Raw genomic sequence first — 27,732 nt, 5'->3', positions numbered from 1 at the left:
GGCAGTATCCCTTTTAATAGTTTGTGAGCCCTTTAGTGGTGCTCATTGTATTAGAAACTAGCAGTACACCTCTACCCCGATATAACGCTGTCCTCGGGAGCCAAAAAAATCTTACTGCGTTATAGGTGAAACCACGTTATATCGAACTTGCTTTGATCTGCCGGAGTGCACAGCCCCGTCCCCCCGAGCTCTGCTTTACCCCATTATATCCGAATCCGTGTTATATCGGGTTGCGTTATATCGGGGTAGAGGTTTATGTACATAGCTATGCCTTGGATATTTGTACTAATTTAGTAAGACTACCTCTACACTACGAGCTATGGCCATAATTCCCAGTTTTCATACACATATTCACTCTAGCTTGATGAAAGGTTGCACGAGTATAAATAGTGTAGTGGTGATAACACAGGCAGTGGTGGCACAGCATAGCCATGCTGTGTACAAACCTGCTTGAACCATATGGCATGGCTTAGCTGCTACTGCCTGTGTCACTGTGGCTACACTTCTATGTATATTTGCTCTAGCTCTCATCAAGCTAACATAAGTATGTGTATGTGAGCTGTAAATCACACTCCAGCTCATAGTGAGGAGGTAGCCTAAATATGGCTACTTCTGGCCCAACTATGCCTGTGTGGTTCCTTCACGTTTTTATTGTTGTGCAAAGAACAAAAGACAACATGTCCTGACTTTGAAGGAAAAATATGGGCTGCTATTTAAGATTTAAGTAGAATTGACTCTATTGAAACTGCTAGTATGTCTGTTTGCTCTGACACTCTTCATGGTCCCACAAATGCTTCATTAATATATGCTGGCCACTTGCCATCCTGAATGTCTTCCAATAAAAGGTCTCCACCTCTGTGCTGGACATTCACTTGCTAAGGAGGATGCTATTCATGTGGATTCTGCCTTAAAACTATAAAAAGTTAAGATGGACAAGAAATTAAGGGTCAGATTTTACAAGTTTGAGCAAGTCAGCATTGTTCTATTGACATCAATGACGCTATGCTGATTTCCACTAGCTGAAGATCTGGGCCTAAAGTTTATAAAATTATGCATGAATACGTTCACTTCTGTAAACAGGCACATACTAACAGCCAGTGGTACAAGTAGAAATCATTTCTTGCCAGTACACTGCACTCATGGGAGGGACACAAAGAGAGGGGCACGTGACCTCCCCATGTAAGCCCCCCACGTGACTCCTCCCCACTCTGCCCCCAGCCCGGGGCCCCCCGCGCTCTCCCTGTCCCCTCCCCATGATCTATATCCATTCCACATTACCTGAAGGGGTGGGGGCTCTGTCCTCCTCCTGTTGCGCCAGAGACTTCTGCTGTACAAACCCCAGGCAGGAGGACTCAGGAGACACAGCTGCATGGAAGGGCTGGGGGCCGGGCTGGGGGAGGTTCAGCAGCCATGCTGGAGGAGCTGCTGGCATGGGGCTGCCTGGTGGCCCCACGTTCCTGCAGTTCAGGGCTTTTCCGGGAACTACAGCAGGGAAAGGAGCCGAACCCCTAGCACCAACCCCTGCCTTTCCACGGAACTGCGACTTCTCTGTCTGTACAGCAGCCCTGCCGGAGGATGGAGCTGGGGGCGATACAGCCACCGGAGGAGTTGCCAGCATTCTGCTCCTTTCTGGCAGGGCTGCTGTACAGATGGAGAAAATGCAGCTCCATGGAAGAGCTGGGGGCGGGGCTGCAGGCGGGCTCCTCCTGTGTCTTTCTGGTACCCCATACCAGCTATAAATATCTTACTGGTACGGCCTATCGGACCATACTACCGTACTTGCACCACTGTTAACAGTCTGAGCGCAGAACTCCAAATAATGAACTTCTTAGATCTAATCTTGAGGCTGACACGGACTTCCTTTTGTGGCCTTGAGCAAGTCACTTCACCATCCTGCCTCAATTGACCTATTTGAAAATAGTTATCTACCTGCCGGATGTCTTGTGAAATGTAACATCTGCAAAGTACTTCAGAAATAAAATGTGATATGAGTGCTAAGTATTATTAATAACATGCTGCTTAATATGCACCTCAGGATGAATATTGCAAATATCCTTACTCCAAACTGTAAGTTATACTACAGGCAGAATCCTAGTATTACGATGTTGAACCACATAGGATGGAGACGGGTGGAGTGGAAGTGGAGTAGAGCCATGCACTGCACAGTAAATCACAGTTATCCTATTAGCATAGCTCAGAATGGATCAGGGCAGATGGATGGGTGAAGGAAATGCATAGTAGGAACACCTTATTGCTATTTTCATGCACCATCTGTTAGAACCGATCACACTCCTCTGCAAACATATCGAAGGAATGGCCATTCCCTTTGGCAAAACATGGCCCCGGTGTACCATTGGCCTGGTAATGGGGCTCCTGTTCTAGAGTTAGAGTGGTGGGTTAACCTGTACCACTATTCAATTAAATAATATAAATTTTAAATGTTTCCAATATAGTTGAAAAATTGAACCAATAATCTGCATTAAAAATAAAATGGACATCATACCAATATTTTGATGACCAAAACAGACCCAAAAGAAACAAACTTTTAAAAATACTTCTGTAAAATAAACGTAATTTAAAATCAGGTAAATAAACTTGCATTTTAATATTCCCAGGGCTTAAGTAAGTTTATTCCCCCTTTCCCCCCAAAAAACTTGTGTAGGTAGGGTGACCAGATGCCCTGATTTTATAGGGACAGTCCCGATTTTTGGGTCTTTTTCTTATATAGGCTCCTATTGCCTCTCACCCCTTGTCCTGATTTTTCACATTTGCTGTCTGGTCACCCTAAGCTCATGAGATACATAAGTTTCTACTGCTTTTTACTGCTATCAGCATGGCACAGCGAACACAGCTTCCGTAAGAATCAATGAGCTGGATTCTATTTCTCATCAACAGAATTATTTCCAAGTTCCAATCACCAACACCTGTGTAAACCCCCTGGCAGCATTTGGACTATACAGGTGCCATTGGGAGCATAATTTAAAGGCACTAAATTGCACAGGTGTAGCTGAGACTCTAAATTGGCTTGCAGAATCTTTGTTGTTGATTATGTGAGAGAAGGAAAGTACTCAGCTTGACTCTGAGCCCAGGCTGAGTTTGAAAAACTGTTTTATTTAACTTGTAAACAGAATACAATAATCATGGAAGCCCAATAGGGCATGTTTAGAATCATTGTTAAAAGAAAAGCAATTCCGGAGTTCATAGATTTTAAGGCCAGAAGGCACCACTCTGATCATCTAGTCTGACCTCCTGTATAGCATCGACCATAGAACTTATGCTCTAGGAATTATTTTGCAAATCTTTTAGAAAAACATCCACTCTTGATTTAAAAATTATCAGTGATGGAGAAACCACCATGATCCTTGGTAAATTGTTCCAATGGTTAATTACTTTAGCTGTTAAAAATTTATGCCTTATTTCCAGTCTATATTTGTCTAGCTTCAGATTCCAGCCACTGCATCATGTTCTAGCTTCCTCTGATAGAATTGAAGAGCTGGTTATAAATATTTGTTCCCAATGTAGGTACTGTAGAAAGGTTAGCCGGGGCTCGACTCTCTCTGGGATGGCGGGGACCCACACCGCCTCACTAAGTTCGGGAAGATGTCTTGAGGGGAATTAGTCTTCCTTCGCGGCCTTTGGCCTGGTCCACACTAAACCCCCCACTTCGGACTAAGGTACGCAAATTCAGCTACGTTAATAACGTAGCTGAATTCGAAGTACCTTAGTCCGAACTTACCGCGGGTCCAGACGCGGCAGGCAGGCTCCCCCGTCGATGCCGCGTACTCCTCTCACCGAGCTGGAGTACCGGCGTCGACGGCAAGCACTTCTGGGATCGATCCAGGATCGATCTATCGCGTCTAGACAAGACGCGATAAATCGATCCCAGAAGATTGATCGCTTACATCCGGACCAGGAAGTAAGTATAGACGTACCCTTTGAAACAACGCAGTTAGTCGTCAGCCCAGGTCCTAGGTCAGGGCGGGGAAATGGTGAGTCAGGTGCTCAGGCAGGGGCTGAGCAGGAACAGTATAAACACAGTGGGCCCAGGCCCAGGGTCTGAAGGCCTGGGAGAGGGGGAGACTGCCGGGGACGCAGGCCCTCCCACTCCACTGCGTCCCAGCCCGGGGCCCTAGCAGCAGCAGAAGACTAGCTGCTGTGTCAGTGGGGATCCTGGCCGCAACACACTGACATGGGCTCTGGCAGTGCTGCAGCCAGACTAGGGTCGACTGTCCCCGGGCTACTTCCAGACTCCACCTTGGTTAGTAGCTGGGTCGGGGGGGGGCGCCAACACCATGGCGCCTGGTCTCCCCAGCGGCTGCTCTCCCAGTGAACTCTGGGGTTGGGCCTTTATACTTCCTGTGCCGTGCCTGACCCTCTGGGGGGGCGGGCTCAGAGCTCCCTGGCTCCGCCCACTCTGGTGTCCAGAGGGTCTCATCTCTCTCTGTGGCGGTGGGGACCCACAACGCCTCACTACAGCACTTATAGACTATAATCAAGTCACCCCATAACCTTCTCTTTGTTAAATTAGATAAAGTGATAGACTCAGGGGGCTCAATCTAAGGCATGTTTTCTAATCCTTTAATCATTATCGTGGCTCTTCTCTGACCCTCTTCAATTTTTCAACTTCCTTTTTGAATTGTGGGCACTAGAACTGGACACAGTATTCCAGCAGTGGTCACACCAGTGCCAAATACAGAGGTAAAATAACCTCTACTCCTCAAGATTGCCTAGTTTATGCAGCCCAGGATCACATTTGCTCTTTTGGCAACAGAGTCACACGGGAAGCTCATGTTCAGCTGATTATCCATCATGATCCTCAAATCTTTTTCAGTTACAGAATGAGGGACTCTGTCCTGGGAAGCAGTAAGTGTGGTCTACATTCTCTGTCCCCAGATGTATACATTTAGTTGTATTAAAGCACATATTGTTAGCTTGGTAAACTGGGCACAAGCAATCTAGATCGCGCTACATGGGGGACCTGTCCTCTTCATTGTTTATCACTCCCTCAATTTTTATGTCATCTTCAAACTTTAATCAGTGATGATTTTATGTTCTCTTCCAGGTCATTGATAAAGATGTTAAGTAGCATAGGGCCAAGCGCCAATCCCTGTGGGACTCCACTGGAAAGGGACAATTCCCCATTTATAGTTACATTTTGAGACCTATCAGTTAACCAGTTTTTAATCCATTTAAAGTGTGTCATGTTAATTTTATATTGTTCTATTTTTTTTAATCAAAATGTCATGCGGTACCAAGTCAAACGCTTTACAGAAGCCTAAGGATATTATGTCAACACTATTACCTTCATCAACTAAACTTGTCATCTCATCAGAAAAAGATATCAAATTAGTTTGACAGGATCTATGTTGATTAATTACAGTACCCTCCTTCAGTTCATTATTAATCACGTCCTGTAGCTGTTGCTCTATTATCTTGTCCAGGATTGATGTCAGGCCAACATGACAATAATTACCCAGGTCATCCCATTTACCCTTTTCAGTGGGCTTAGTTAGACCAACCCTGAGCACTTATAAAAATCCCACCTTTAACAAGCACGCTTTCTGGTGCTTTGGTGTTCTATGGACTTCCAATGAAGGACCATGAAGGTGACAAAGAATTTTCACAAACCATAGCAGGTGCTGTGTGAATATTAATATTTCCTGAATGCACACAATGTATGACCCTCAAGGGTTAAAACATATTTCTTTCTATCATTTATTAGACAATTTTGAGTAACCAAATTAAAACCACACATTTCTTTACATCCCTTCAAGGAAGCAATGACAATAAAAATAATACTTGCTGTGTTTATTTCAATACTCTGTCATGGAGAATTGTGTTATGAAAGACTTCCCACTCATCCTGGCTGTCAGCTAAACCTATTTCTAAATACTCATTTATTTTTGATGTTCTGTTCATTTGCTTAATACAAATCAAGCCTTGCTACCCATTAAATGGGACTGAAAAGAACAAATCAGACTCTGCCCCCGGGAAAGCCGCAGCTGAGGACTGCCTAATGTAGTATATTGTGACTCCTAGAGAAGGATGTTTCTCTCTGGGGAAATTCATACCTCCACAGAGGCCAGAACAAAGCCTATGCATTCCATTCCATTCCATTCAAGCCCTCAAAACATCATTTAAATGGGACTTAAATGGTGCAGCGACCTTGGCTGCCACTCCTCACCAGACTGAATTTCACTTCTCAGAATATGGGGCAGTCTCTGCTGTTGAACTCAGTGAGCTTTGTGGAGTTCTTCTGAATGAGTTAGTTACCATGGCTCCTTGCAGCAGGGTCAGATCTTTTCTAACCGTCAAGGAGATACAAGCTCAGTTTGCCCAATTTCAACAGCACAGACTCAAAAGTTGAACTCACTAACTTCATTCGATTCTGGCATAGCAGTGGTCGTAAATGAGTGATCACAAGCACAACCTTTGTGCGTTAGTGCGAGGGGTTACGCTGCTTCTTTTATTCTATGAAAGAAGCGCTGTTTGTGGTTCCATACTTAAAGATGAGTTGTGTTTTGCACTTATAACAAAGATGAAACCACTTAGTATGAAGAATACAGTTATCCTCTCCAAAATTAAAGCACTTACTCTTGAGTATTGAATTAATTTTCTGAAGACTTACAAGTAAATCGGTTGATTAGTTTGAATTAAAATTAATTTAAAAATGGGTCCTTACAAAAAATTACCACACTGAGTCAAATGTTTCTGCTGAAGGATCTTAATAATAGATCAACACAAATGCTTCCAACTTCCCTTGCCATTAAAACTCACTGTAAGCTTGTGCATAGGCTACACTTGATGAATTCCCAGTAGAACTTCCCTATATCAAAAGGGCTGTTATCTATCATTTCTCTCAGTGGAACTAAACTCCTAACTTGCCCACAATGAGGTGGTCATTTTGAGAAAAGCAGCTGTCTCCCAAGGTTCTCAATACGACTGAGCCCAGAAACTGCTCAACAAAGATGGCTGCTGGCTTCATTCACTGGAAACAATGGGAGGCAATGGTCATTTTGAAATAGGACATCTTAAGTGAAGGCAGATATGGCAGAGAAAAATGAGAGATGGCAGCTATTTTGAAAGAGGCAGACTCCAAGAAATTCATGAAGAAGATTTTATGCACTAGCCTCTGCTGACAGAAAAAAACTCTTATGAAAATTAAGGGCAAAAATGACTAATCCTAAATATTTCCTTTCAAAAGTTACCCATTGTACCTGCTCTACTAAAAAGAGAGGGTAGAAGGAAGGTGTGTGAGTGGATCCATGTGGAAAGGGAAATGTGGAGTGCAAGAGGAAGGGTGCAATTGGGAAGTGTATGCAGTGGCATGTGGGCAGATATAGGAGGCAGAGGGAATTTAGGGAGTGCAGGAGAATCTGGGGGACAGGAGGGTGGGGGAAATTGGTGTATACACTGCAGCTGCTTTGTGCTGGTCTGGCCATGCCAATGCAGCTGTAAACTCAGCTTAACTGCCCAGTATGTTTTGTGTTGCTCCAGAGTGACAAAGCAGCCAGAGTATATATAAAAAAAGTTGCCAACTCTCCCGATTTCACCTGCAGTCTCATGACAGCTGATGTTTTACTTAAGCCTTAGCTCCTAGAGTCATATTAATATGTGAGAATCTCAGCTTTCATTTAAAAAAAATGTTTCTAGCCCTCAGGGTTGCAGAGAAAATCTTGAAAGGAGTGTACCCTAGAAGGTTTAGGCAGAGCCACAAAAATAAATGGAAATTAGGATCATAAATACCTTCATAGATATGGGTATTAGAACCAGGATGGCAAATAAGAATCCCAAATTTATTTTTAAAATATCTAATTATTTTTAAGTCAAACACATGATTTTTAGGGGCATGACTCAGCTTTTTAATGTTTGGGATCAGCAATACTGAAAAAATTACTTAAGGTGGATACATCCTATCTTTAAATAATTAGAGATATCACTGTAATATTTTAGGTTTCTGTTTACTGTTCATATATGAAATTTCTAATTAAAAAAGGAAATTCTCAGACCAAAACTAAAATAAGATGGGTTTAATGTTGAGAATACATACCAGCAATGAAGAATAAAATACATTAGAGATGAGCAAATGACAGAATCAAGCACGACAAACCCAAGAGAACTTTAAATTTCAAAGAAATCCAAACAAATTAAGGTCTGATAATGTTTCAATATTTTCTAAATTTAAGTTTAACCTTAAATATGGATTGCCTGGGTTTATAACATTTGGTTTTGAGATCATTACAACAGTCTTGTACACAGTTTGCCCTAAATTACTGATTGTTCTAGGTTTTATACCAGTAGAACCTAGAATAAACCCAGGCTTAACCTGGTTCTATGTATTCAGTATAAATAACTATAACACTAGAGAACTGTATTACATAGTTCCCAGGATTAGCAGGTTTGGAAGAAAAAGTAAGTGTAGAATAGGGGGTTGAAATTCCTAGGAAGGAAATGGTAGGGGCTGGAGAATTTTTGGGTGGAATAATAGAGTTCAGTTTTCCTGGTTGGTTATAGACAAACAGAAATTTGAAAAACATAATTAGTGACTTGCTTGAAAATGGTTCTACACACTGTGACAAAGTTCCTCCTTTATCTTGGTGGTCCTGCACTTATTGGTGGATTTTCTTGCCTCAGAGATTCACTATGTGGGTTGGGGAACAGCCCAGAGACCTTCCCCTCTGGAAGAACCCACAGTCCAGGTCAATTGGGAGGTTTGGGGGAAACCCAGGCCTACCCTCTACTCCAGGTTCCAGCCCAGGGCCCTGTGGACTGCAGCTGTCTATAGTGCCTCCTGTAACTGCTGCATGACAGCTACAACTCCCTGGGCTACTTCCCCATGGCCTTCTCCAAACACCTTCCTTATTCTCACCACAGGACCTTCCTCCTGGTGTCTGATCACACTTGTGCTCCTCAGTCCTCCAGCAGCACACCCTCTCACACTCCCACCACAAACTGCAGTGAGCTCCTTTTAAAACCCAGGTGCCCTGATTAGCCTACCTTAATTGATTCTAGCAGCTTCTTCTTAATTGGCTCCAGGTGTTCTAATTAGCCTGCCTGCCTTAACTGGTTCTAGCAGGTTCCTGACTACTCTAGTACAGCCCCTGCTCTGGTCACTCAGGGAACAGAAAACTACTCATCCAGTGACCAGTATATTTGCCCTCTACCAGACTCCTGTACCCCACTGGTCTGGGTCTGTCACAACACACTGTGATCATTTACTTTGTAGCTTGTTAAATGTTAGTGCATGATGACGTTCTGATTGCTGGGAAGACTAGTGTGAAAACATAAATATGATTAAGGCTTTTAACAGCAATAACAACTGTTCTTTTGAATCATCTTCACATTCTTAATGGAACAGTAATTTAAAGTATTGTGTTCCTGTTATGCTGGCTGCCATAAAACAGTCAGTATATGTTTAGTTCTCTATTAAATAAATATTTTTCAATCAGCACTTAAATTTTGAAAATAGCTTTAGCAAAATACTAAACAAGAGCTTTAAAATGTTAATATATTTATAGTTATGCATAATATCCAGAGCACCATTCCAAGCACTGCAAACTATACATTTGGATTTCACAGTCATACATATAAAATTAAATTAGGTGTGAATAAAATGTTTTAAATTTTACTATCTGTAAATAGTTCAAGTGATGGATCAAGTGTATAAGGAACATCCCTTTAATTCAGGATATCAGCTAAAGTCTTCAGATTATTTATTAGGGTTATGGAGAGAACAGATAGCCTCTCCATCTTTAAGGCTGAAAGCAGAATTCTATTATAAGCCTTATTTTGATCTATGAGTCACTACAACTTGTAGTAGGAAAAAGGGGGATTTGGTATGAGATTTTGTGATCAGTTTAGGCAGAGAAGAATTTATGTTGGGGAGTTTGAAAGTCTGGGATGCATAATTTTAGAAAGGACTAGTCCTCCAAAGTAACCCTGTAAAACTGGGGGCTGTAAGGTGAGGACTGCATGGGGGCTGCAGAAGAGTAGACCTACATGCATAAAATACACTTTTAAAAATTAAAATAAGTTTTAAAATAAAAATGTATATTATATAAAAAGCAGTATCACATCATTTTGAGCCTAATGCTCAAAACCGGAGGTGGTTTTCACTTTAGTAGATGGAACTGCTTTCCACGGCTGTCTGTTATATTAGGTAAACTTAATGATGTGGCCTGTTATGCTGTCATACTGTTCTGCAGTTACATCTTTGATTATTTACTACTTGTGTAGCTTGCCGTTCATAATAATGAGAACAAAGAGTGGGGAAACAGGCAGATTCAATTCGGAGATATCAAATAATGCTGTTGAAAGAGATTCTTGGCTTTTAGTTAAGAAAGTGTTTGGAGATAGTGAACACTGTTGATAACAGCCCCAGTAATGTATTCGTCAGAGTCAATTACAAGTATGATTTTTCTGGGCTTAAACTCTTTAGATTGCAGATTCACCTCTGTAAAGTGGTAGTTTGTTCTTTGTCTGCATAAAAACGTGGAGTTTAGGGCTATGCTGTCACTCTACAATTTCCTTAACAATAGTAATAATACTCAACTCTTATGAACTAATGAAGCTCAAGTGAGAGCTAAGCGCCAGATTCTAATCTCAATTCCATCAGCATAAATCTGGAATAACTCCTTTGAAATCAGTGATATCAAGATTACACTGAGGTAACTGAGATCAAAATATGACCTTATAGTGAATTTTGGTGCTTAAATATTATTTTACCTTCAAAATATACATGATAGAATATATTTTTTTAAATTTCTCTTCCTCCTCCTCAGACTAAAGACTGATGTTCCAGCCCAGATTTTGTAAACCACCAGCAGAGCCATGTGTACCTGTTGCTACTGCCCACTGACTGGCTGCAGCACAGTGATGGGCAATCCTACCTCTTATTGTGGAAACTGATGCTCATCAATGCGTATTATCTGTGTTTGTATTTGGGAGATCTCTTAACAGCTCCATACTCAATGAATTCTCTTTCTTGAGCTTCAGGGCCTGGAGGGGTGAAGGGAGAATGCAGTAAGGCAGGGGTAGGCAACCTATGGCACACGTGCCAAAGGCGGCATGCGAGCTGATTTTCAGTGGCACTCACACTGCCCGGGTCCTGGCCACCGATCCGGGGGGCTCTGCATTTTAATTGAATTTTAAATGAAGCTTCTTAAACATTTTAAAAACCTTATTTACTTTACATAGAACAATAGTTTAGTTATATATTATAGACTTAGATAAAGAGACCTTCTAAAAACGTTAAAATGTATTACCGGTACGCGAAACCTTAAATCAGAGTGAATAAATGAAGACTCGGCACACCACTTCTGAAACGTTGCCGACCCCTGCACTAAGGTACAGTCTACCTGCCATGGTCCAGAGTTTGGTAACAATGCTTTTGACATAAACAGTGTAAAAAGAAGATTTAAGTAGCCAATAATGTCACCTCTACCCATACTTCTTAAGCTACTTCCTGCAGTAATGAAGATAGTTGTAAATAAAATATCTAAACAATCTAAAGCACAATAAAAAACAAAAGAAGGATATAGACTCACCAAAGGCTGACATTTTTTTTAAAGCTAAAACACTCAAAATTCAAAAATAGATAATTTCTCACTAGACCAATATTAATTTAATAAATTTCTGTAGTTTCAGAAATCATGTAATACTTTTGTATTCATAATACAGTATTTGTTTCAATTTTCTATTCATGTGCATATTCTGTTACATATCTCTAAAGTAAATATAGAAATTACTCATTATCAGCTTGTTTATCTATGTTTAAATTTCATTCAGTAGAAATGACCTTGTGAAAATTTGGTAGAAAAATGACACTATTTACCAATTAACTTGGTCATGAATCCATTCTGGAATCTCAAACTGAATATATTTGCATCTTAAAACGTGTGTACACAACTCCCAGTAGCATTGTATGCTCACATTGAGAGGGCAACGTACTTAAACTGAATATTCTGTAAATTCATACAATCTAATTATGAAGTTCCTTTTAACTGTTTTTTATATTGCTTCTCCAGAGACCGGTATACTGATGATTTATTGGCAGTGATATAGAATGTTCAAAAAGGGATAGTACTCTTTGCAAACTGTAATCCCAACCTAAACTTCAAGAGTCTAGAACAGATCCCAGACAGTTTGCATCTAAATTATTCAGTTAGCTGTAACTTGAACTGTACATGTAACAAGAACTGGAAAGACAAATATGGACTGTGAATTGGAAAGGACAAGACTCCAAGAAAAGAGGAGCTAAAAAGGAGACTGTGGGATCAATACCATCAGAGGATCAAGTAACAGTGAGAAGCTGAGGGAGGAGATACTGCATAAACAAATTGCATATGAAAAACTTTGCTAAATGAAAGCTATTCTTTTGGTATTTTGATGGGGTGAGGGATTACAGAGGTAGTGGTAGCAGCATCAGTTTGTCTATGTCTTGCCTGGAGCTTCAGTTCTGTGTGACATGTTGAAGCAAGATGCCAGAGAGCATGCTCAGTGCAGATGAAATGTTCAGCAATGTTAGCAGCAAGTCTCTGTAGAACAGAACACAGGGAGTATGTAGCAATTTTCAACGATTTATAACTCAACCAAGTCTGAACAGATTTTTATGGTGACAACAAAAGACACCTCTCTGATGCCAGGACTATTCCCCTTACAAATTTCAAAGGCCCGCTCAAGTCATGAAATTGACTGGAAGTTATTATTTTCAGCGGCATTTAGTCGTGCTCACCAAAAACTGAGCATGTTTGCTTAGGAAACATGTTGCCTCGAGTGTCTCAGTTGTCCACATTCCCTAAAAGCTTGTGTGTTTCCAAGGGCTCAGCAGTGGCATAAAGACGGATGCCTCTGGTTTGGAATAAGGATATATTCTACATGCCACTGTTCCCCTCCTTTAGCACTCCTCATCCAAATCTGACTGCTGTTTGCATGTGGCTGTTGTGTCTTATGCCATACACAAATGGGAGAATATAGTTCTTCATTGGTCTTGTATTTCATCTTTCTCAAGAAGCTCCTTTTCTTTCTCTTTCTCTCAACTTTCTCTGGCCCACTAAAAATATTTGTCAGGAATCCAGGCCTGAAGCAGAGCCACTCTCCAGGCACTTAATGAGCGTATCTGGCTGAAGTAGGCTGTCTGATTGGCTACACTGCCTGATTGGTTGAAAGAGTCGGCACACCAGTTCTTTAGCCTAGCAGCTGCTCAAAGCATTTGCCAGTGGTTGTGACAGCTCCTGCGCCTGCTCATTCCCAGACTTGTCTCACTTCAAGTAACCTGGTTCTGACCCTCAGCTCCAATTCCAGCTCTTGCCTCTGACATTAATTTGGACCCTGGGATCTAGCATTGGGCCTCTGACTCCAGCTGTGACTCTTGGCTCTGGCTTCTAGCACTGGACTTCTGCTCTAATCATTTTGCTGGACTCCCGCTCCAACCACTAAGCACGACTGTCCATGTCCTGGTCTCTAATACTACTACAGCTATGCTCAGTTACAATCATTTTTTCATTTTCATAGAGCAGATGACCTAAGTTGCCTTTCACATATCTAGCTCCTATGGTTCTATGAATTATAAAATCAGATTGCTTAAATAAGAGAATAGGATCCCTTTACAATTTAATTTTAAATGTCCATCATTTCTTAACCTGAATTAATGTTCTCTGATGGCTATCTTCATTAACACACTTTGTTTTCTGTGATTCATTATAATTCTCCCCCCTAGATTCAGAGGTTTAATGATACACCATAAATTGATAAAACCTAAAGAATTACCCAAAATCTGACTAGCAGAGCAAGTCAGATATTTTTGACATGCATTTAGAGCCAAATTCTGCCCTTTAATGGTAGCCATATGCATGAGCAGAGAGCAGAATTAGTCCCTATCTGGAGAAAAAAAGTGTATAAATTTGTTTAATTTTTGCAGTGAGGGATTGAGTGGTTCAAGTGTCTGATTAATTGGCTGCTCAGAAGAGGTAAAAATCTTGTATAGGTTTGAAAAGCAAAATGAAATCGAGCAGTAACATGTTTAATAATGACCCAAATTAGTGCTTTCCAAACTTCTAGGAGGGTAATGTTTTCAGGAGTGCTTAAGTCCTATTTTGAAAAGCAATTTAGGCACCTACAATGAGATTTTCAAAGATATTTAGGTACCTAAGGATTCAGATAGGAACCTACTAGGATTTTTAAAAGTGCCTAAGCATCCAACTGCCAAGCACCTTTAAGAGTGTTTTGTTAATATAACTCTATACATCACATTTTCAAAGAAAAACACAAAACTAACATCAAACTATTTAAGTGTAATAATGGATTTTACAGTGCCTTACATCTGAGGATCTCAGAGCATTTTACACACTACTTAATAAAGCGTCACAATATCCCTTTGATCTATGGAAAGAGGTAGAAGATATATGAGCCACCAGTGAAATACTAACACCTCTGTGGTGGAACACTGCAGCTCTTGAACCTCACACAAATAATACCCAATATTTTAAGATCAAAAATGGAAAAGAATACTGCATCAGCTTGACAAATTACAGGGGAAATTTTAGTAAGTACACCTCTATCCCAATATAATGCGACCTGATATAACACGAATTCGGATATAACGTGGTAAAGCAATGCTCCGGGGGAGAGGGGGCGGGGCTGCGCACTCCCCGCGGCTCAAAGCAAGTTCGATATAACGCAGTTTCACTTATAACGTGGTAAGATTTTTTGGCTCCTGAGGACAGCATTATATTGGGGTAGAGGTGTAGAATATATTAACATGAGTTAGAATTTGGCCAACACAGTGGAGTTAACACCCATTTCTCTTACGAAAAGTAGCATAGTAGCATTGGATATTTAATGGTAACTGTGACTGAGTCTTCAGTTTTGCATCTGATTTGAAAGGCAACCTCATGCAGCACAGTATTGTCTACCAGGCAGGGGCACAGACCTAGCAGGATCATAGAACAACATGGTATGTCTGCTAGTGTGAGCTAAACGTATGCAGTAATTTATTAAGATCTAATTATAATCCACAGTAATTGGTCTCTAGAGTTTTCATGCCATGGATGAGTCTCTAGGTGAAAAATCTTTCCAGGCACCATCTCATCACGCCAGTCACACCCTGCTTGATCCTCAAAATTTCTCTCTCTGGGGACTTGTGCTGGTCCAAAGAATATAGCTGGATAAGACTAACAGCAACCCAAGGAAAAGAATAGTTGATAAGTGAGCAAAGTGTGTGGCAATAAAGGTATTAATCATGGCAGCAGTTATATCCTGGTCCAAGAAATCTTCTTTATTAAATAAATTACATGAAAAAAGGATAGCTTGCACATTTGTCTAAGCTGCTGACAGGATAAAGAAAAGAGTAAAAATGAACCTTAAGTTTCCAACGAATGGAAGGTTTGAAGTACACTGCTACATTTCCAGGCAGATATTGCACAAACAACTAAATTTAGACTTTCATTAGCTGAGGGTCGATTTCTTAGCAAACCATCCTTGTTTAACCCCAGTAGATACTTGGTAACTGTTAATGTAGATTCAAATTTAGAACTATGTACAGAACCTTTTGGGGCATAAAAGTATTTGAATTATCAAACCAGAATTTCTTCTTGGAATAGGACTACAATCAAAATTACCTGTAATTCCTTTTGCTCAAACTCCAGATTAATATTACTTCCTGTTTAAGTTTTAGTCCCAGCTGCAAACCTTGGAAACGGACAAACCAGCCAAAAAGAATGCAGAACACTTTTAGGAGATTGGGTCATGTGACCCAAGGAATTACAAAAAAAGATACAGTTTCCAAATACCACTTCTTTTCTGACTGAAATAAATGTTACAACTGTCTGTGCTCATTTCAGCACATAACTTTACTCTTATCAATAGAATTGGGCCCTGTAAGAGATGGGCGAGTGAGTGTGGATATATTACTACACAAGAAAAATAGGTAGATAGTGATTTCTTTGCCTTCCAAAAAATAACCGAGTTATAGTAGTCAAATTCTGGTAGACTAAAATGCTTGATGGATGTCTCTGAACAGACACAGTAAAATTTAATATAATCTTTTGCAAATTGAAATGCAATACTGTAAGCCCTCCAAAACTAAAAAGAGCATCCTGAGCACAATAAGCTGCTGGGAGAAGGGGCTGGAGAGCGAGATGTCCAACACCAAAATGGCAGAAAATCCTACAAGTGAGTAGCACATAATTATCTCAGTTCCCTTATTTATAAGTGACAGGCAAGACACACATCTTGGTAACTAAAATCTGAATTATTTTGTAATATCTAATCCAATCAGATTCCGTATTTAGAAGGGCAGGAAACCATGTGTGACAGATACTATGGATTGTATTCTGTCTCCATGGGGGAATTACAGGAGTTTCCTGCAGGAACTAAACATCAATGGGGGAGGAGGAATTAATGGAAATCACTAGACAGACAGCAAGTCTGGAGGAGCCAAACCCCCTGGGGAAAATTGCATAGACTGGTCTGATATGTTTCAGAAGACCTGACAAAGATGAAAACTGTATAAAGTGACCAGCCTGCCATAAGGAAAGAGGTTGTTTTCACTGGATCCAAGGACAGAACCAGTAGAAAGGGTTTGAAGTATTTTTTTCTGAACAGGGTCTCCATGTAGTAGATGGATGGCCGCTTGGTAAGCTAAGACCTGCATGTAAGCTATTCTATTGTTTTTAAGATATATGTTTTCTCTGTAATGCTTTTGTTCTGAATAATAATAATTTTCCTTATTAATGCTGGCTGGTCACTGGTTAACCCTGCCATTGGCCATGGGGGCACATCTACACAGCAATTAAACTCCCATGTCTGGCCCAGGTCAGCTGACTCAGGCTCATGGGACTCAGGCTACAGGGCTGTAAAACGGCTGTGTGGACATTCATACTTGGGCTGGGGTCCCAGAGCTCAGGATCCAGACTGTGCCCGAATGTCTACACAGCAATTTCACAGCCCGGATCAGCTGACCTGGGCCAGCTGCAGGTGTTTAATTGCTCTGTAAACATAGCCTGAGACAACTGGATTGCAGGTGCTGAACTAAAGTCAGACTTGCTTGGTGATCAGAGTGAACTGAAGCCTAAATCCCCAGTGTGGACAGAGAGAGTTGTGGGACTCTGTCCCAAGAAAGAAGACAGCTAGAAGCCTGTGACCCAGGGCCGGCCCACAACATTTTGACACCTGAGGCAGGGAGCTCAAATGATGCCCCCATACACCCTCGCTTGGGCCAAAACTTTGAAAGGTCTCAATTCTGCACTCTTCATGTTCTACTCCTCTCATGGTACTGCTCTGCTACCTACCCCAATAAAGGAGAACTAACAACTTAAAATGCCTTCTTCAAAAATTTTAAGTAACACTTAACTTTCAAATGTCTGAACAGCAAATGTAACTTTTCTTGTCTGCATAGTAAACACTGGCATTTTATCTGTTTGAATAAAGTGGTGCTTTCCGTGCCTTTTTGGTTGCAAAGGTTTGAATTGCTTCCTGAAGGTCCACGGTCTGGGCCAGCTCATGCTCTATTGAAATGGTTTCAAGGCTGACCAACCTTTCCTGTGTCATTGTGGAGCCTACATGTGTTTTTATTAACTTCAGCTTGGAGAAGCTGCGTTCTCCACTAGCAACGGTTATAGGAAGTGTTAGAAGTATGTGCAGAGCAACAAAAGCATTTGGAAAGAGGGTGGTCATCTTATTTGTGCACATATATTCTGGAACAGCCTTTGGAGTTGATCCTGCTGAAATGTGTCTTGAAAGGGCTTTCAGTTCATCACCTAAATCACTTGCATCAATATAGTGCATGTCATCATGTGTCAACACTGTCTCTAGTGCCCTGCATTGCTGGTGTAGGTCTTCTTCAGGTATAGTGAGGAGTTTTGGGATATCATACAATGTCCCAAATATACTGCTGTGTTCCTTGAGCTGCACGAAATGTTCTTCAACTGACTGTATTGCACAATCTAGCACCTGGTTAAAGAATTCAACTTTGAATTGTTGTTTGGGGTCTCTTATGGGATTATCCCGTGCCTCGTAATCAACATGTCTTCTTCTTCGGTGACTCTTGTATTCTTGAATGGGTGGGAAAATAGCTTCAGTGTGAAGTTCCTCTGCCAACTTCTGTGCACTCTTCAGAACATTTTGAAATCTCTCATCTGACCGGCAAGACTGTAGATATGACTTTGCTTTGTCCAGTTGTTCCATTGCTCCAGATATGTCAAGGTCAACATCTTGAAGTCTCTTGCTTACAACATTTATTTCAAACTGTATGTCATGCCACAACACTAAGCCACACAGAAATTTGAAGTTATGTATGTTTCTGGTGATTCCATTTCCCTCTGCCACTGTTCTCCCACGAACAGTTCCTGTCATAGCATTATCTTCCATAATGGCAACTATGGCATCATCTATCTTCCCAATTTGGTGTTTGATTGGCTTTATCGCCTCCACTCGACTTTCCCATTGTGTGGCACTCAGTGGTTTCAGTGTCAGAGAGGATGTTCCCAGATGTTGCTTCAAAATTTGCCATCGATAAGTTGATGCAGAGAAAAATACATAGATGCTTTGAATTACATTAAAAAATTCAGCAGCCTCACTAGAAGCTGATGCTGCATCACTGACCACCAAGTTCAATGACTGAGAACTGATGGGACAAAAAAAGCTCGAGGGTTTAACTCTCAGATCCATGTCTGCACGCCTTTGTTCTTTCCTCTCATCTTGGCACCATTATCGTAGCCCTGAACTCTCATGTCAGCTATCGCAATTCCCGTATCTTCCAGCTTTTTAAGAAGGACATTTGTCATACCAGCTCCTGTAATATCATCAATGTCAATAAATTCTATAAAATGCTCTCTGACAGTCACCATTGCAGGGACATTTTCACTAGGTTCTGTTGTTACAAAACACACCATTAAAATAATTTGTGCTGTATGGCTGATGTCAGGTATGCAGTCCAGAATAACAGAGTAATATCTTGCTGACTTCAGATCTGCCACAATCTTCTGTTTGACTTTTGTTGCTAGTAACAGTATGATCTCATTTTGAATTGTTTTTCCAAAGTAGTGGTGTGTGTACATTTCCTGGGTGGTGACTCTTCTTAGATGCTCCTGGAGTACAGCATCAAACTCAGCCATCAGCTCCACAATTTTAAGGAAGTTTCCATTGTTTGGCACATACAGCTGATCTGAAGTGCCACGCAGTGCTAGGTTTTGGGTAGCAAGCATTCTCACAATGGCAATGAGCCTTTTCAGAACATTTTGCCAGTAAAGAGACTCTGTTGCAATCTTCTCTTGATGCTGATCATCTATGGTGGCCTTTAAACTTAGTCTCATCTCAAGCTCTTTCCACCTATGGAATGCTCTCTGGTGATTTACTGCCTTCTCATGGCATGTCAGATTTCTAGCCAGATTTTTCCAGTCCATTGTTCTTGTAGAACCCAATGTGGCTGGAATATTAGACTGGAAGAGTTTGCAACAAAAACAGTATGCAGCATTCCGGGTTTTTGAGTACATGGCCCCTCCACTTTGTCACCATTGGGGATTTCATGCCAGTAATGTGTTGGATGGAAACTTCTGTTTTCATTGTCGTTGGGGAACATGAAGTTTTTCACTTGCTGTGGCCCATGCAGTACAAGGAAGTCCCTCAGGCTACTGCTCAAGTGGGTCCACAGTCCTGGATCATCTAGACTTAAGGAACTAAACTCATCAGCAGCTGTTTATTGCGCCTCCACCACACTCTTCTCTGATCTACTTTTCTTCAGGAATGTGCATGGTTACATCCATTTGAGATGGAAATATGGATGCTGCAGTAGCTGCCAGGTCACCTGCACTCTGACTAACTGGAAGATCAGGCATCTCCTCACCACTCACATCCTCACTGGGGCCGGAAGGCTCACCGTGAACATTTGTGTCTATGTATCTCAGGAGAGATCATTCCTGCTTAGATAGAAAATCTTCCTTTGTTTTCTTTCCTTTTCTGAATACTGCCCCAGAGCAGTGTTTTCTTCTTTCACTCATGACTGCTGTTCAGTGCCAACTATAGTGGCTATCCCTCCCCCAAGGGGACAAATAAGCAGGCTGGTAGCAGGGCCTGAGTAAGGGAAGATATCAGTGTCTTAAGGGCCTAACTGACTCCTACTACTTCAGTTGACTGCCTGTTCTCCTCAAGTGGGTTCAGGGAAGCAGCAGGAACAGGAAGCGACCTGAGAAGCTGGTGTTAATCAGTCCAGGCTCCTGGGGGTACTAGAGAGGTACATCAGAGGCTCCTCCTCCTCTCTCTCCCTGCAGGTCCTGCTGCTTTCTGTTATTCCCTCTCACCTTTTCTTCTGCCTGCTTGTTATGTCTCTTGTGCCCTCCTTCCTCCAGCACAGCACTTCACCATCTCTGTGCATCTAGAGCAGAGAGAATACATATGCACCAGCAGAAGACGCAATTTTCTACACTCTGGGTCCTACTGGTGCCCCCCATAGTCTGGCACCTGAGGCAGCCGCCTCAGTTGGCCTCATGGTAAGGCCAGCCCTGCTGGGACCTAAATGACATACCCTCAAGGAAGTCACAAAGGGGTGAGAGGTTCAGTTCAGTTATCTTGGAAACTGATGCCATGCAACTATAGTAACAGCCAAAATTGCTTGGCATGCACTGAACATGAGTAGTTTGCGGGAAGAGAGATGCTGAGATGGCATTCTCTCTCCTCCCCCTGAAAGTTGCAGAAGGACCCCTCTGTGGATTTGTTGCCTTTGGTCTGGGAAGCAGGGACAAGGTAACACGGTTGGCAGGATGGACCCAGAAACTCCACCACAAAACCCACAGACAGTTATTGCATAAGTCAATATTGATGCTGCCAGAATTATCTTGTGACACAACTCCTTCTGCGCATTAGAATGCCAGTTTGGGGGTTGAATAGGGGCAAAGGGGGCTGCAGACTGGTTTCAAAGGCAACATATACTAAGGTAGCCATGTTTCAAGTGAAAACAGTCAAAAAGAGGGATGCAGGAAGTACCCACCCTCTTCTGCCTCCCTCCCTTAACTATGGAGATTTGCAGTGGGAGTCATGGAGTGAAAGGTAAAGTACCGCTGTGGAATAAAAACTGACTGAAAGACAGGAAACAAAGAAGGGACACATGATTCATTGTCAAAGTTCTTTATTAGGACACTGTGTTGTTCAATATATTTTGTATATTGTATATGTTGTGTTCTTTGAAATTTCCCATTTTTGATTAAATTTCCCATTTGAAAAGTTTATGTGATTTTTTTAAAAAAAATTCTAGGTTCCCCCCTCCCCAAATTTCATTAAAAAATTGTCTTCCTACTGTAACTTGTGATTGGAGCATCTGGATTCCTTGTCTCAATGATCTGCAGATTACAAGTAAAAGGTGTTATTTTTGCCTATCAATGCTGCAAATGCAGTCAAGGTCTCTGAAAGTAAGGTGAGTTATTTCCTTCTTGTGCATCAGCTCCAGTAATAAAGGTTCCGCACGCTGAATTGAGCTGAATGTGCAGTAGTTATAAAAAAATCCAACATTTTAGAATGCATAAGGAATGTGATAATACTAATAAGATCATAATTCTATTGAAAAGAAACACAATGGGATGACCTCATCTGGGATATTTTGTTCAGTTTTGGTCACCCAATCGCAAAAAGATATAGCAGAAACTGATAGGGTTCAAAGACAAGTAAAGAAAATGATTAACAGGCATAAAGAGACTTTCACATGTGGAGAGACTGAAAAGATTGGGATTGTTTAGTTTAAAGAGACACATCAAAGGGATATATAACAAAATAATGAAAGGTACAGTGATGGTCAATGGACATTCCTATTATCCCCTCATAATAAGTGACTACTGGGACATTCAATGAAATTGAAAGACAGTGGATTTAAAACTGGGAAAAAGGATTAAAAAAAAAAAGTCTACAAAGCCTAGTTTGCACTGGGTATCTCACTGAGTCTATGAGCTTTGTACAAGTCAAGAAGGATTTACATGGATAAAAACATCCATATTTATACTGGAGAACATGCACACAAACATTTTTAGAAGGGATATTAGCCCTCATGTTTCAGGCATAAACCAACCACTAATTCATGGGGGCTTGGAAGAAACTTCCCCAGTGAGCAGGCTATTCTATAATTTTCTAGCATAAAGTTTCCTGCACTTTCTTTTTAAGTATATAGAACTGACCAACTTGACCAGATAGACCACTGGTCTGGCATGGCAATGTCTGTGTTGCTATGCAACTGTAGGAATGCCTTTAGCACACCAAAATAATTTACTATAGAAAACAACAACGTAGTAGCGTCTCTTCTAATCCTAAATTCAGTTTCAACGCTTTTATACTCCTAACAGAAGACAGTTCTTATGTTATAGTGCAAATACTGTCATTCTTTAGAAATAATAAATGTAAGTTTAAATGAGGCAGTATTTATGAAATGGCAATAGTAGACTGGCAGGCTATTTCACCATTCCAAGAAAGAACCAGATCCAAGTCAATTTCAGGCAGTATTGGATTTACCATGGTGCCAGTGTCTCTCTCCTGTGGGGGCAGAAGCTTGATGCTGCCGGCTCCTGCTGCTGCAGGGTAGGCTCTGCCGGCAGCCAATCTCCTCCCCTGTCTCTTCCCCTGAGGGTGCTACATTCCCTCTCTTCCCCCTCTCCCTTCTGCTGATCAGGTGTTTGCCGGCAGGAGGGATGGGGAAGATCAGAGCCTCAGCACGCTCGCCACTCTGCGGAGGAGGAGGAGAAGAGGCGGGGGCGGGGCCTTGGGGAAGGGGCTGGAATCAGGGCATACCCTCACCAGCCCCCTGCCGTGAGCACCCCCATGCCCCAGCCCACACCCCTAGCCCTCTGCCCACCTGACCCCTGCACCCCCCACACATACCCTCCAGTCCTGACCCCTGCACTCCCCTCATACCTCCCCAGCCCCCACCCTGATTCCTGCACCCTCAGCCTCCTGTACCCCTCTCACACCTCCCCAGCCCCTTGCCCTGACTCCTGCACCACCACACACCCCCAGCCCCCTGCACCCCCTCACAATCTCCAGCCCCCTGCCCTGACCCCTGCACCCCCTCACACCTCCCCTGCCCTGACTCCTGCACCTCCCTCACACACACCCAGCTCCCTTCATACTCCCCTGGAGGCTCTCATGATCTCATAATCCTATCTGCAACCTGTCAATCCCAAACACTGGTTCCCAAAGGGGTTCCACTTCAGAACAGGGCTGGTCAGTTTCAGGCCCTGCAGCCGCAGGCCATTAGAGGGGCAGACCACACTGGTACAACATTTTGGCCAAAGGGTCTTTTGCGAGACATATTTTCGAGGTAACATACTGTTTGAATATGTCTGTTCCTTCAAAATGCTCATTTCCAGGTACTAATTATTTATTCCAAAAATCACTCTTAGTGATCCCATGGCTTACTCTTTTGGATGTACCTTTTGCATCTTGCACTGTTAAAATAGTGAAAATGCAGCTCTACTCTGAAAAGTGACTTGAGTGATGCAAATACATTTACTGCACTTTACTTCGGGTAGTTCTGCAAACCCAAATACAGCTAAGATGCAGTGAACTACAGTTTCTACTCCTTTTTTGCATCACCAAAATTTTGTACCAAATTCAAATCAGTAATACCTGTGAGACACCGTGGAAGATGACAGTGTTGCACAGGTGTCATTAAGGTAGGGTGACCAGATGCTAAATGGAAAATATCAGGACCCCTGCGGGGGGCGGGGGGGGTGCCCTTTTAATTGCTACACTCACCCATCCAGGTCTTCAGCAGCAATTCGGCGGAGGGTCCTTCAATCGCTGACGGTCTTTGGCAGCATTTTGGCGGCGGGTAATAAACCTTGCGCCAAAGGCAGAAGCATCCGCTGCTGAAGACCATCAGCGACTGAAGGTCCCTCCGCCGAATTGCCACCAAAGACCTGGATGGTTGAGTGTAAAAAACAAACAAACAAAAAAAACCCCGCCTGAAACAAAATATCGGCACAAATGGTGTCCCGACCGTATTTCGGTTGGGATGTGGGACAAACTCCTCAAAACTGGGACAGTCCTGATTTTATCGGGACGTCGCGTCACCCTACATTAATGGTACAAGTGGAAGACAACGAGGTTGTGGCAGGTATAGGTGAAAGCTCAATTCAGCTTGCAGAACCTTTATTACTGGTGCTGATGCACAAGAAGAAAATAACTCACTTTAACTTTCAGAGACCTTGACTGCATTTGCAGCGTTGATAGGCAAAAATAACACCTTTTACTTGTAATCTGCAGATCATTGAGACAAGAAATCCAGAGCTGCTTAAATTTTTTTTTCTATACTAAGACCTCACTTGTCATTCTCTGTGGCTTGTTTTTCAGATTCTGGCTAGTTTTTTATCTGTCTTCTCCATCTTCGCAGGCATTCAGTAACTAGTTTGTTTAATTTGTATGATTTAATGGTAAATTTTCCCCAGGGCTCGGTCCTAGGCCCTTCACTATTTTCTTTGTACCACTTTTCCCCTTGGTGAACTGATGAGTTCTTCCAGGCATGACCATTATCCCTATGCTGATTAGTTACAGTATTGTCTTCCATTTCCTAGCTTCAGATGATATACTTGCTCTTATTATTAAAAGTTTGGCAGATGTGTGCTGGATATACTAGAACTTCTTCATATGAACATGGCTAAAACTGAAATTACTTTATTCTCCTGAGATAGAAAACCACCTAGCCCTGTTTCTATGCTAAGGCCAACTTTAACCAAATTAACCTCAGTTGGCAGCAAGGAACCTGAAAGTCCTTTTTGATTCTATTTTTTTTTTAAAACTATTACTGCCTGTGCCAATTCAGACTTACACACTGCCTCGCTAACATTCCTAAAATCAACACATACTAAATTTCTGCCACCAATACTTTGATTCATTCCTTAATTATTTTACAGTTGGGCTTTTGTATTAGTATTCTTTCTAGATTCCCTGCTTACTCTGTCCACTCTTTACAAGCCAGGCCTCAAAGCCTCACTTTAAGGTGCTCATTTAATTTTCCAATATCCTCACCCATCACACCCCAGTTTTTACTTTATATACCCAATATTATACTCAATAAATCATATTGTGGATCCATCCTTGATACACTGATGGGCAGATACAAGTTGCCCCTATGCAACTGGTTGGCAGGGAGTGGGGATAGAAAGTACATCCTTCCCTTGTGCACCTACAAAAGGGGCAGCCAGACTCCCAAAGCTTGCACTGCTTGGGCTTGATTAAATCCAGTAAGAGAGGACACACTGGTGATTCCGTTTACTTCGATGGAGTTACTCCTCATCTACAGCCGTGTGAGAGGAAAATCAGGCTCTTTGACTGCAAAAGTGAGTGAAAGTCATAGTTCCACCTGCAGTACTTTTCAGCGCAAAGAGGATGTGTCTGAGCAGCGTGAAAGTTCGGCTTCTGCAGTCTCACTTTCTCACCCAATGCATTGGCTGAGGTGGTCTGAAGGCAGATAGGGGTGAGCTTGTGCCTCACCTCCCAGTAAGGGCTGCTGCTAGTGCCCATAAAAGCATTCTACCCGAGCACTTTACAAGTGCCTCTGGGCACTGATGTTGAAGTGGTGCACTTGCATATCTACCTCCAAAATACAACAGCCCTGCAAAGACACAACAGAGCCCTGTATGTATTGTGCAGAGGGAGTTGAAATAAACAGGATATTTGCACATTGTAAGACCAGCTTTGTCTCTAGCTTGTTATTCCCTCACTAGTAATTTGTCTATTTTGATAATAAATAAAGCTAATCATAAGAGCTGCAGGTTTCATTAGTAGGTGACAAAAATGCATTTTCACTTGGTCAAGTTACACCTCCTTGATGCAACCACAACACAACTATCAGCGCTATCACAGGATGACTTAATATTGAAAGTAGGACTAAAGTTAAGCATTTATAGTGAAATGAAACAAAGGGACAAAGCTTTTACTGAATGTACAGAGAAAATTACTGTATTTTTTAAACGTAGGTTAAAAGTGTACAAAATAATCCCTCAGATATGATCAAACACTTCTAGACTCAAGCTTAAAAACACAGTAGAATCTCCATAATCATCATTTTGGGAAACCTCAGACCCAAGAAGTTTTACCATTAAATCCAATGGTTTCCTCTTACTTCTCATCAAAGACTTATCAGCAAGAGAGATGCAACTGGATTTAAGACTATTCATTTTACAAATGAGAGTACAGTTAATTTACTAGGGCACTATGAGGTAATGAAGAAAGTTATAACAAATTAATGTATATTTAATAAAATAAATTAATAAAATACAGTTTATGAATCAGTGCCCTTAATTTCTTTTTAAATTGTTTTATTTTTTACTCATTTGCTAATTTGCAAAATAATCACTAATTTTCTCACCATGACTAGGGCAAAACTATAACAGTTCTATTATACAAGCACAAAATCAGCAATGTAAATAAGAAATAAACCTCATCAGTGCATTAGTTCTCTGGACTGTATTCACAAGAAACCCCATCATATTCCATCTACCCATTACAACTAATTTGTTCAATTTAAAGTTCAATCTTCTCTCTCACTCCTAATGGGGATTTTAAAACAGGGAATTACATAATATAGTCAGGAGAATGAAACCTATACTGAAATGCAATTGCTTGCAGCTGGTAATGATAATTATGCAAATTGATTGTCCTATCAAGCTTTTCTTAAAAAAACCCAAAACAAAAAACAACCACAATAAACCTTGTGGATAACAAAAGGACTGATTTTAAAGTATTTAGGTGACTAAAGATGCAGATAGGTGCCTAGCCTCTGTTGAAAATCCCACTAGGCACCTATCTGCATCTTTAGGCACCTAATACCTTTGGAAAACAGGCCCTATGTGATTAAATACAGCCAGCTTTGAAAAAAAGATCCTGCAGAGAGTATGAAATTCAGTTGCCGCCTACTTTCTTTACAGAAGCAGCTTTTGAAAAAAAAATTATAAAGGTTTAGTCATGGCAGACATGGTATCATGGTCAGATTAAGCTACTACTAACGAGATGTTAGTTATTTGACCACTTGACAATATACTTTTTTTCATTGCTTATCAGCCTAAGAAACATACAGCAAAGCTGACAGTTATACTGTATTGTTGCTAGCTACATTACAGAGAAGTAGAACACAAAAAGTGGAACTGTTCGAAACCATAAAGGCCTTTTGGTTCTTGTCAAAAAGTTCTGTCAAATGAAAAGAATAATTTTCTAGGGGTTTAAGAGCTAATTCCTTTTAAGTACTTGTCATTTAGGAAAATCAATTTACTGGTTATTGTAGGTCTTGGCAGAACAAACCTTCCACAAATTATATGCAGGGTACTGTGCATATATTTTGTAAGCCCTGCATTTTTTGTCTAATACTAATAACTCAGCATTATCTACATTAATTAGGTACTCTGGATATGAGTCCATTAAGGGTAACCTATTTTACAAAAAGTGTTGTGGATAAAATAGCTTACTTTTGTCTTGATTATGTCAAACATGGTCCATAGTTCTAATTTCCAAATCTTCATTTTGGATCTCATTTTAATAAAACACATCCAGTGAAAATATATGGCTGATCTTTCATAGTCTTTTTTTTTTTCAGTTCACCATGGCAGCATTTAAACTTACAGTAATGTGCAATGGTATTTAACTTTTAAACAATATTCAAAGAAAAATAAAGACAGTGAGCCAAATTCAATCCTTGTATAAACAGGTGTAACTCCATTGGCTGTACAGGAGTGGCATGGGCTTCACTCACTGCTCACAGCGCCT

The 27,732-nt window shown here is 41.4% G+C and overlaps 1 protein-coding gene across 6 annotated transcripts in view; it reads right to left on the bottom strand.

Annotated features, from left to right (window-relative positions):
• EPHA6 (EPH receptor A6) overlaps positions 1-27,732 on the bottom strand; it is an 875,247-nt gene that overhangs the window by 144,606 nt on the left and 702,909 nt on the right. The window lies entirely within an intron of this gene.

Source organism: Chrysemys picta, chromosome 1, assembly GCF_011386835.1.
Source record: "Chrysemys picta bellii isolate R12L10 chromosome 1, ASM1138683v2, whole genome shotgun sequence".
Classification (NCBI taxonomy): domain Eukaryota; kingdom Metazoa; phylum Chordata; order Testudines; family Emydidae; genus Chrysemys; species Chrysemys picta.
The sequence above is the reverse complement of the archived record's forward strand: the minus strand, read 5'-3'. Positions and strand labels throughout refer to the sequence as shown.